Here is a 12,134-nt window from a genome sequence, read left to right as displayed (position 1 = left end):
AGATGGTCATAAGAGAGTCCCTTCTAGCCTTAAAATTCACAAATAGCATTATTTGTTTTCCAGCAGCCCTCAAAATTCCCAGTCACAATTAGGTCCCTTTTGGAGCATATGCTCAACAAACATATTAGAGAGATGGCATCAGCTCCCAAAATTTTATAATCTAAACCCCAATCCCGAAATTTACATTCAGTAGAACTTCATATGCATGGATTGGGGTCTTAATCACTGTAACAACACAATACCAATATTTATTAGTGTGCCATAATCAAGCTATCCGAAAAAAAATGATTACCTACATTAATTATTCCTTTTTAAGTAGACTGTTTTGTATTACTAAAGCCATATTCTGAATTAGCATCCAGACTGAGTATTAACTTTAAATCCCTATTGCCAAATATGGTGACTTACATGATATCTAGATGATGTGGGCATTTCCTTACAGAACATGTTGGTGCATTCTTTATTTGACCCAAAACTGCCTAATGAATTAAAGTTCAAAAGTTTTGCACATTGACCACAGTCGCCCAGACATGGTTGCATCAAGCCAACTAGAGTGGTACTTTTCTGAAGGTCTCTGTGTTACCAATGGAAAGAATTATTTATCCTTCCCCATTGTTGATCATTCAAGCCCCTTTTCAAGCCCACCGGGAGGTTTCTCCTCTGTGTTTGAGGTCCAGTGCTGCTATAACGTTTTCAATTATTTCTCCTGACCACTGCCATCACTGCCACTATGTTTTTGCAATTTTTGCCCCCCAAATTCCTATATTTATAATGATCACTTCAATAGTTACTAAAAGTATGTACTCCAGGGCTATAGGATTCAGTTTTCATTTTGAGTATACTACTTTCACCACATCCTATACCCAGCCATAGCTTATCTATCATTAGATTCTGACAGATACATATTTTATATCTTGACAAGCAACCCACTTGACTACTTTCCTGTGACATCATCTTATCTCTGGATGTACCAACCTGTTAATAACTTCATTTTCTGGTTGAATTTTTCCAAATTAAATTAAGCGGGCGAAACATGTTAAGCTCACCAATTCCTCTTAACACTTCGGCTGAAGGGCATCTTCTGATAGCTTGATTCTGAAACTTGATGACAGACATGACAACCTGTTCAGAGTGGAGTTTGGTCCAAGATATCAGGATCCTGGAAAGTGATAGTTTTTTTCACTAGGTTGTTTTTTCTTTTTTAAGAGCAAAAACAAAATCTGTATATTCAGCATTTAGCTGTTAGCTAATATTCCAAAGACTATATCATAGTTTGATAGTACTTGAATGAATCCTTGGTAAGATAAAAAAGCAGCAACAGTATATGACATAAAACTAATTCTGTTTCTCTTGTTTAGATAGAGGAATGGAAGCTAAACATTGTCCAAATGTTAGCATGAAATAATTCCCTCTTTCTCTTATGACAATAACAGGTCAATAGAAGCTTTTCTTACATGCTAATTGAAACAGATTTGTTTTAAAAAAAATTAGTTTGGATGTATTATGACACAGTTAATTAAATATAGGTGCTTCTGTATTTATCCCATTCTATAACAAAGTGGGTCCACTGTGGAAACAGTGTAGATCTCTGGATAGGACTGGACATGAAATTACTGGGTGAAACCACAGAGGTAACTGAATAATACTGGACACAGAAATCAGGAAACCTGGATTCTGTTCCTGCCTCTGATCTGATGTGTACCTTCTGTCGCTTGACATGCCAAAACACCCACAGTACTGTATCTGAAGCAACATCTCTAATCAGTAACTACTAAGCAATGTCACCAGATTGGCTCCTTCTGTACTTCGGTAAGCCTAGGCTAAGGAGAAGTTGACAAAAACTTAAAGTTCAACAAATGCTTTGGGTCAGATGTACTATGCTGTATGTGCAAGTTGTTTATTACAACTGGGACTTATTTTGATAAGAAAGGAGGCATAGGAGAAAGAAAAATGCCTATTCCTATGTTTCCCAGAAATTACCTACCTTGGTTAGGGTGGTCTTGGCATGCACCCACACAAAGTCATCAGGATTTTAGGGGAAAAGAAAGGTAAAATGAAGTAGTTGGGCTAAACAGAAAGTCCAAAGAGAGTCAGGGCAATTTGTCTGTTATTGTTTTGCACCTAAAAGAATGTTTTGCTGTGAAGTGAGAGGACAGATGGGAAGTGGGGGCTGGGGGTAAGGTGGTGGAGGGAGGAATAATATCATTCCCTGGAAGTAGGTCTTTGAAATCCTGTTCAGACCCCTAAATTGCATAAATTATCATTGCTTAAGTTACTGTGACATTGGGGCTGCCATAACGTATGCAGTTTGCACTGATCCATTATATACAAATATAGCCATTAGGGTCAAATCCTGGTCTCACTTAACTCAAGGGGAGTTTTCCTTTTGGCTTCCATGGATCCAAAGTTGATCCTAAAGATGAGATTCAGAAAGCCCACATCTCTCATTGAGCTTTGCATGTGTGTTCTTAGGGCCTGAGGATGAGAATCCTACATCACAAAAAAAGAGAAACTTGTGAGGCTGCACCTCCATGGATTGCCAGTGCACAACATGCTCCTGCCTCACTCTGTCCCACTTCAGCATGCCCCCATGTTTAAGGCAGCCTTGTAAATTATCCCAAGGCAAATTTAACCCAGTCATTTTAAGGACCTAACTAATGATGAAGCACTTTACTAAATTGTAGTGCCTGTTTATTAGCCAAGAAATAAACTAGTTCTCTGACAAATACTGACCCTGATCCAGCAGTCCCTACTCAGGCAAAACACATTAAAGTCAATGTGAGTTTTGTTTGAGAAAAGGACTGGAGCCTGGGTAGAATGATGGAAGTAACATGAAATCTGAGATATGCTACAGATAAAGCTAAGCCTTTTAATTAGGAATATACAGAAGCTGTATATTGTAGCTGCAGTATATGTTATTGTATCGGGGACTAAATCATATTTGAAACTGTAACTACTGTTGCCACCCTCCCGGATTGTCCTGGAGTCTCCAGGAATTAAAAGTTAATCTTTAATGGAAGATTATTTCATGTGATAAAACCTCCAGGAATTCATCCAACCAAAATTGGCAACGCTGACTGTGACTTTGCTAAAAGATTTAATTAGAACCAATATAAATACATCTTTCCTACACAGTTGATTTAATCTACACTGGCAGTTTTAATTACAATACTATTTAAGGAGAAAATATTGCATTACTATGAAAAAGGATGAATTATTTTACATTGTAGGTTTCAGAGTAGCAGCCGTGTTAGTCTGTATTCGCAAAAAGAAAAGGAGTACTTGTGGCACCTTAGAGACTAACAAATTTATTAGAGCATAAGCTTTCGTGAGCTACAGCTCACTTCATCGGATGCATTTGGTGGAAAAAACAGAGGAGAGATTTATATACACACACACAGAGAACATGAAACAATGGGTTTATCATACACACTGTAAGGAGAGTGATCACTTAAGATAAGCCATCACCAACAGCAGGGGGGGGAAGGAGGAAAACCTTTCATGGTGACAAGCAGGTAGGCTAATTCCAGCAGTTAACAAGAATATCAGAGGAACAGTGGGGGGTGGGGTGGGAGGGAGAAATACCATGGGGAAATAGTTTTACTTTGTGTAATGACTCATCCATTCCCAGTCTCTATTCAAGCCTAAGTTAATTGTATCCAGTTTGCAAATTAATTTGCTTGAATAGAGACTGGGAATGGATGAGTCATTACACAAAGTAAAACTATTTCCCCATGGTATTTCTCCCTCCCACCCCACCCCCCACTGTTCCTCTGATATTCTTGTTAACTGCTGGAATTAGCCTACCTGCTTGTCACCATGAAAGGTTTTCCTCCTTCCCCCCCCTGCTGTTGATGATGGCTTATCTTAAGTGATCACTCTCCTTACAGTGTGTATGATAAACCCATTGTTTCATGTTCTCTGTGTGTGTGTATATAAATCTCTCCTCTGTTTTTTCCACCAAATGCATCCGATGAAGTGAGCTGTAGCTCACGAAAGCTTATGCTCTAATAAATTTGTTAGTCTCTAAGGTGCCACAAGTACTCCTTTTCTTTTTACATTGTAGATGTACCTTCTAGTCCTGTATCTGTCACACAAGCAGTGTCTTTAATAGCTGCTAATCTTATGTCTCTTTCTAAAGTTGCAGTACAATTTGATAAAAGCGGACATAAATCAAATAATTGTCACATATTTTATTTTTGATTATTTTCTCCCTACGTAGTCTTCATTACAGACAGACTGACAGGTCTAATGTGAGGCTCCTGAAATGTAGTTACTTCTAAGCTTCAGCACTCCAGAGCACATAAAATAAACATATGATCAATGAAATGAAACATGACAAAATGTTTCATATTGATGTTTCTGTTCTTTTCAAAATGTCTTTTTTTGGTTAATGCCCTCAGTTACTTTTTCCATACATTTTCTTTTTTGTAATGTATAGCTTTCCTAGTTCTGATTTCAAGTTCAGGGTGTCAGGGGAGAATTGGAAGATTTCTTCAAACCAAGGCTGTTCCTTCAGCCTTTCACATGAGAAAATTGTTAGGCGCATTAAAGTATTCCTGACTAAGTTGCATTCCTTTGTTCAGAGTGAGTTTTGGGAACACATCCTTTTCTCATTATATTTCCATAAAATATATTTGATCTATTCTATTCTTAGAATACCTCTGATGTGGTCTGTGAATGAAGCACAGTAAAAAAAATATTTCTTTTTTTTTATATGAGACAAAATGTTTCCATTTCTTAGACACATAAAAAGTCACTATATAGCACTACACAAAAGTAAAACTTTACAGAAAGTTTTAGTGCAGCTCAGCACAGATCACAAAAGGCATCCATCCTTATATTATTTTTTTGTGATTCAGTGCCTCAACAAATGCATACAAGCAGCTACAGAATGATGGAGAGAGAGAGACAGACATGAAAGGAAAGAGAAATGGAGGGAGATACAGACCTGGATACTACGATTGGGAAGCAAGTTTATATTTAGAAGCAAAGAAAAATGTTAACCCTGTGCCTCCTAAAGCAAAATAAATCTGCTGTAATAGTAGATGACAATAAAACCACCTTTGTAAAGTTTTAATACTTTCAGAGCACAACTCAGAATATTCTAAATGTGGACAGATATTTGAAATGTTTATATAGACAGTTCATTGCAACAGTCAATTAATTTTTCCCCTTCCACTTTCATATCCTCTTTTGGTTCTTCTGTATTTTAGGGCCCAGTTGAACACCAACTAGCAGCTGCAATTACCAGTGCAGAATTTTCTACATCACACTCTGTGTTGTTTATTGCTCCTCTTGTAAAATTTATTGTTTTTTGAAAAAAAATCTTCAGAACACTTATCTCTAGAGCTTTCCATTCATCTAGGAAAGACTGCCCTGACCTGACGCATTCAAAACATTAGAGAACTAGGAGTTCAAGGCCTTGTCTGTACTTGAGATTGGCCCCGATTCCGCCGTTGGTGTACAGTGACAGTACAACTGCAGTGGGGCAAACACCAAAAGAAAAAAGAAGCCAAGGTAAACCACAATTTGCAACAGCTGAATTTACCTTGGTTTCAACAGAGGTAAGATCAACCTGTGCAAAGTGAGGCTCTCTTTTTCTACAACTATGGTTTGCAAAAGTTCAGCTACACTGGCTGCTGACTACAAATGACTTGGGGACAAATTTTTAAAAGGTATTTAGGATCCTAACTCCCATTCTGGGAACTTTAAAAATTTGACCCTTTATCTAAACAAGGATTAGCTCTAAAATGAATTTGCCTGCTCCCTCATAATTTCTCACTCCACAGTCCATTGAAGACCCTTTCCTCCTTATTCCCCACTCTTGGAGGATCTGTATGAAAGGCTTAAGGGAAAGTAATATAATTAATTTTGAAATGCAGATTAGTTTTGTTCATTGTATTTTAAAGCTGAAGGTAAGCCACAGAAAGGGATATTACACCTCACATCAATCACAGGCAGACTTAGGTCCAGGCATCAACAACAATCAAATGGGACCCAGTTTGAGCCTTTCATTCTTCTCATAAATACATGTATTTACTGCCAAGTGTTTAACTGACAAACAAGAGCTCCCTACAGATGATTTTGGTACAGCTTTGTAATAATAATGAAATAGTTTATTTTCCTATAACCACTGAAAAAATATAAAGGAAAATCATTTACACTGGAGGACCGTGCATTCTTTGCATTAGCCTTTCACTTCTGGAATCAAATATGGCTAAGGTTTCAAATAGAATGAAGATTGGTGGTTTCTGTCAGTGAACATCTGCTGTATCTGTATCATAAAACCACTGCAAAACTTTGTACAAATTGCAGTGACCTAATATTGAAATAGAAATGTGGGAAGTTAGGACTTTGGTGCATTGGCAGAATTGTATGGGGAATGTCATCTACCATGGTAGATACCTGGTTGTTATCTTTTACTTTCAAGAGCACAAAAATTCAGCAAATAAAATTTAAAAATAAAATCATATAAGGTGACATTCGTAGGTTTCACGTACAAACTGAAAAGCTTTAACATGTTCTTTGACACATGAAGTGTACATTCACTTTTATCAGACATTGTCTGATTAAAGTAATAAGAAACATACACTAGCTAAAAACCCCACATAAATAAGTACTGCATGTGTAACAAGATCATTCTCAAAATAAGTCTTTACTTCTACTAAGCGTTCTGGGTTAAAGATAATGGTATTTTCATCACACAATACAGGGATTTAAACATGGAGGAATTTACATGTTGGGGAGAATTTTGGCCCAATATTTATTTCAGAGGTGCAAGGTGGGTGAAGCAATATCTTTTATTGGACCAACTTCTGTGGGTGAAAGGGGCAAACTTTGAAGCTTACATAGAGCTCTTCTTCAGGTCTGTGAAAGGTATTCAGAGTGTCATAGCTAAATAAGAGGCAGAACAGATTGTTTAACATAAGGAGTTAACATAGACCATTCAAGATGAAGCAGAGAGCAGTCATAGGATAAAGGAGGGTTATAGATTGTTGTAGTGAGCCATAATTCTGGTGACTTTACTGAGTCCATGATTTTTATTCTCTAACAAAGCTATGAATTTAAGCTCCCAAGCTTGGCTGCTGCAGGTGTTGTGCAGGTTTCCTTGAAAACAAGGACTGAGAAGTCAGATATGGAGTGATCATTTTGTGAAAAGTATTTGACCAGGGGTGATATGGTGTTTTTGTCTTTTATAATTTTTCTGTGCAAGTTCTTTTGAGAGTGTGGTAATTGTCATGTTTTATCCAAGTCATTGTTATTGGGGCATTTAGTGCATTGGGTGGAGTACACCAAGTGTGATGAGCATGTGTGGGGCCCATGGATCTTGAAAGGTGCTTTGTGGGGGCTACTGATCATCACAGCAGCAGAAGTATATCTGCAGGCTTTGTATCTGTTGTCCTGGGAGGGTCTGGTGCCACTTTGAGTTTGTGGGTCCTGGTCTGTGGCGAGCTTGTTTCTGATAATAAGCTTATCAAGGTTGGAGGGTGGTTTGAAGGTCATCAATGGGGGTTCATGAAAGATTCCTTTCAGGATGTGGCCCCCACTGAGAATGGGTTGTAACAGTTCAATGATACCCCATATAGGTTCCAGTGTAGAGTGGTAGATGACAACTAGAGGTATGCAATCAGCGGGATTTTTTCCCCTATGTATTGAAGCAGGTTCTCTCAGGGTATTTGGGTGGCCCATTCCAAGATGTGATCTACTTCTCTGGTGGGGTGTTCTTGTTTGGTAAAGGTGTTTTTAAGTGTGTTAGTGTGCATATCACAGACTTTTTCCTCTGAGCATATTCTGTGGTATCTAAGTGCCTGGCTGTAGAGAATAGATTTGTTAGCATGTTTGGGGTTGTTACTGGATCTGTGAAAGTTGTTTCAGAGATATCATATAGTTCTTCTCTTTCTTTAGGCTGCTTGGCCCCTTCACTGTTTCCCTGGTACCACTAAGCCAAAAGATCTCCACATATTCTAGGATGTTGGAAGAGGCAATGCCTTCCATGACATTTCTCCCCTGCTATGTTTGTAGTGGTTGAGTCTCAGACTCCACAGCTCCAAGCCCATGTCATGGCTACATGGTCATTGGGCTCCTCTTCAGCAAAACTAGGTTTGGCCTGGGTTCCAAAACTCCAGCCAGCTTGATGGCCACAGAATGTCAGAGGGAGTATCTGGCTCTGCTGAAGATTTGTTCATCTGTAGTTAAGAATATCTCAGTGTTTCCATGGCACCATCTAAAATCCTTCCTGATGGAAGAAACAATATTTCCTCTAGTTTCTTCAGGGTGGGCAGTGCAGTGTCTGCATGTAACTTTTTGGTTGTGTCTCCTCAATAGTTTATTTTAAAAATATTAAAATAAAGTACAAACTTCTACTTCTAAAAGTGGTTAACTCACAAAAGGAGGATTCAGATGGTTTATGAGGGATTGAACCAAGATGACTTATTCCTTTCATGTAAATTGCTGAATAGTCATCAGATGATAATGTAATCTAGTTTTCCCAAACCAATGAGGATATGATTATGTTACAGTCTCACCTATAGAGCTTGAGCAAAGGCAGTAGTAACTCATGTTGAGAAGTGTCAAGGATTATCTGGCCCTCTGACTACTACCCCATACTACTCATCCATGTGTGCACTAATGATACTGCAAGGTATGACACTGACCAGATCAGAAGTGACTACAGGGCTCTAGGATCAGGGGTGAAGGAGCTGGGGCACAGGTGGTGTTCTCTTCGATCCTTCTGGTCAAGGGTAGGGGCCCAGACCTAGACAGATGCATCCTGGAGGTGAGTGCCTGGCTGCGAGAATGAGGTCTCCAGGAGGACTTCGGCTTCCCTGAATACCGGATACTGTTCCAGGAAGGAGGACTGCTAAGTAGAGATAGGGTCCACATATCAAGGAAGGGGAAGAGCATATTTGGATACAGACTGGCTAACCTAGTGAGGAAGGCTTTAAACTAGGTTCAATGGGGGCAGGAGACAAAAGCCCACAGGTAAGTTAAAAAAAAATAAACCTGAAAGAAGAGTCAGAATGTGGGGGGAAGCCTGGGCCACTACAGCATGTATAAGGGAGAGACAAGAGACAAAATATGGGGAAATCAAATCATTATCTTATCTATCTGTATACTAATGCAAGAAGTATGGGGAATAAGCAGGAAGAACTAGAAATGTTAGTTAATTAACACAACTATGACATAGTTGGCATCACAGAGACTTGGGATAATACACAAATTGGAATATTGGTATAGAAGGGTACAGCTTGCACAGGAAAGATAGGCAGTGAAAAAAATAAAGAGGTGTAGCCTTATATATAAAAAATGTATACACTTGGAATGAGGTTGAGATGGAAATAGGAGACAGTCTCTGAGTAAGGATAAAAGGGGTAAAAAACAAATGTGATGTCATGGTAGGGGTCTATTACAGACCACCTAGGAAGAAGAGCCGGATGAAGCTTTTTTTAAACAACCAGTGAAACCATCTAAACTAAAGCATTGGACTTTGTGGGGATAGGGGACTTCAACTGCTCAAATATCTGTTGGGAAAATAACACAGCAGGGTACAGATTATACAAGTTCTTGGAATGTACTGGAGTCGATTTTTTATTTCAGAAGGTGGAGAAAGCTATTGGAAAGAAGCTATTTTCGATTTGATTTTGACAAATAGGGAGGAACTGGTGGAGAATTTGAAAGTGGAAAGCTTGGGTGAAAGTGATCATGAAATGATAACATTCATGATTCTAAGGAATGGTAGGAGGGAAAACAGCACAACAAATATAATGGGATTTCAAGAAGGCAGACTTTAGAACGCTCAGGGAGTTGGTAGGTAAGATTCCATGGGAAGCAAGTCTAAGGGGGAAAACAGTTCAAGAGAGTTGGCAGTTTTTCAGAGACACATTATTAAGGGCACAAGAACAAACTATCCAATTGCGTATGAAAGATAGGAAATATGGCAGGAGGCCACCCTGGCTTAACCAAGAGATCTTCAATTATCTGAAACACAAAAGTGGAAACTATGTCAGATAACAAAGATGAATATGAATAAATAACACAAGTATGTAGGGACAAAATTAGAAAGGCCAAGATTAAACTAGCAAGAGACAAAGGTTAACAAGAAAACATTCTACATATACATTAGAAGCAAGAGGAAGACCAAAGACAAGGTAGGTCCATTACTCAATGGGGGATGGAGGTGGGAACCTGGAAATGACAAAAGTGCTAAAATTACTTTTTTGTTTCCCCAAACAATTGGCAATTGGACATCTAATGTAGTAAATGCCAGTGAAAATGAGGTAGGATGAGAGGCTAAAATAGGGAATGAACATGTTAAAAATGTCTTAGACAAATTAGATGTCTTCAGGTCACCAGGGCCTAATGAAATACATCCTGGAATGCTCAAGGAGCTCGCTGAGGAGATATCTAAGCCATTTGCAATTATCTTCTAAAAGTCATGGAAGACAGGAGAGATTCCAGATGACTAGAAAAGGGCAAATATAGTGCCAATAAAATAAAATAAAAAGTGGAATAAGGACAACTGGGGGAATTACAGACCAGTCAGCTTAACTACAGTACTGGAAAGATAATAGAGCAAATAATTAAGCAATCAATTTGCAGACACCTAGAAGATAATAAGGTGATAAGTTATACTCCAAATGGATTTATCAAGAACAAATCATGTCAAACCAACCTAATAACTTTCTTTAACAGAGTAACAATCTTTGTGGATAGCAGGGAAGCAGTAGATGTGGTATATATTGACTTTAGTAAGGCTTTTGATATGGATTCATATGACCTTCTCATAAACCAGGGAAATACAATCTAGATGGAGCAACTATAAGGTGGGTGTATAACAGGTTGGAAAACTGTTCCCAGAGAGTAGTCATCGGGGATCACAGTCTAGCTGGAAGGGCATATCAAGTTGGGTCCCACAGGGATCAATCTGGGTCTGGTTCCATTCAATATCTTCATCAATGATTTAGACAATGGTATAGAGTACACTTATAAAGTTTGCAGACAATAACTGGCTGGGAGGTTTTGCAAGTGCTTTGGAGGATAGGAATAAATTTCAAAATGATCTGGACAAATTGGAGAAATGTCTGAAGTAAATAGGATGAAATTCAATAAGGATAATTGTAAAGTATACCACTTAGATGAGGGTTGTAGAACAGCAGTAGTCACCTGCAAATGGAGCTATGGATTAGAGCTCGCCAAAACAGGCGGGGGCAGACTTGTTCTACTACTATGCATTGTGGTTGGGTACTCATGATCCAATAAGGTGAAGAAAGCTGCAGGCTGGCAAATCTTAAGAAGTTGGAGACCAGTATACACCATTGGGTACCAATAGCAGTGAAGCTATAGCAGCATGGCCTTTAGCACAGACTACCCACACAAATACCCAGCCTTCACTGAAGCATGCCCTGCCATGCTTCACTGCCATTCACTGCCATTGGCATCAACGCTAGCTAGATTAAAGCTAGTTTGGTTATACCCACAGATGCTACAAACACCACCGCTTGCAGTGAAGACATACCTTCAATTATTTCCCTAAATTTAAGCAGTACAAAGCCACCTCCCCTCAAGGAGAGCACCAGGAGAAAATGTCTCCTGGCCACAAACAGGCTGCATACTGGCTGTGGATGCACCCTTTTGTGGATGCAATTTACTCCACTTCACTGACTGAAAGGGTGTGGAGCCAGACACCCAGGACAATAGGGACATCATAATCTCTGTGATTTTACCTGGCTGCTATGTGGACTTTGCCTAGAGAGAGAATAAATAATTCCAAGCTCTTGTATAATCCTTTTCAAAAGTAGATTTCAAAGCACTTTACAAAGAAGGCCAGTATCACCATCCCCATTTTACAGATGTGAGAACTGAGGCACAAAGAGGTGAAGTGACTTATCAAAGGTCACCAAGCAGGCCAGAGGCAGAGAAATAAAACCCAGGTACACTGAGTCCCAATCCTGTGTTCTACCTACTCAGCCACTCTGCCCCCAAATAGGTTCCTTATACCCTGTGACAGGTTTCAATCGGTCCATCGAACCTCTAGGGGGCGATGGAGAGCTACTGTCTCGCTGCAGGCCTTAGTCACACCTTTTGGTCACTGGGGAATTAGCGGAGAAGGTGTGCCGGCCCCAGTCCGTGGC

At 39.2% G+C, this 12,134-nt stretch overlaps 1 long non-coding RNA gene across 2 annotated transcripts in view; it reads right to left on the bottom strand.

Annotated features, from left to right (window-relative positions):
• LOC122458088 overlaps positions 1–12,134 on the bottom strand; it is a 186,820-nt gene that overhangs the window by 43,716 nt on the left and 130,970 nt on the right. The window contains exon 3 of one of the 2 annotated variants that reach the window (XR_006277930.1): positions 1,047–1,159. The exons of the other annotated variant lie outside the window; for it this stretch is intronic. This is a non-coding gene — a long non-coding RNA (uncharacterized LOC122458088). The remainder of the gene's footprint in view (positions 1–1,046; positions 1,160–12,134) is intronic. 2 annotated transcript variants of the gene reach the window in all.

This window comes from Dermochelys coriacea, chromosome 11, assembly GCF_009764565.3.
Source record: "Dermochelys coriacea isolate rDerCor1 chromosome 11, rDerCor1.pri.v4, whole genome shotgun sequence".
NCBI classification, from domain to species: Eukaryota; Metazoa; Chordata; order Testudines; family Dermochelyidae; genus Dermochelys; species Dermochelys coriacea.
This window is presented reverse-complemented; position numbering and strand designations above follow the sequence as displayed.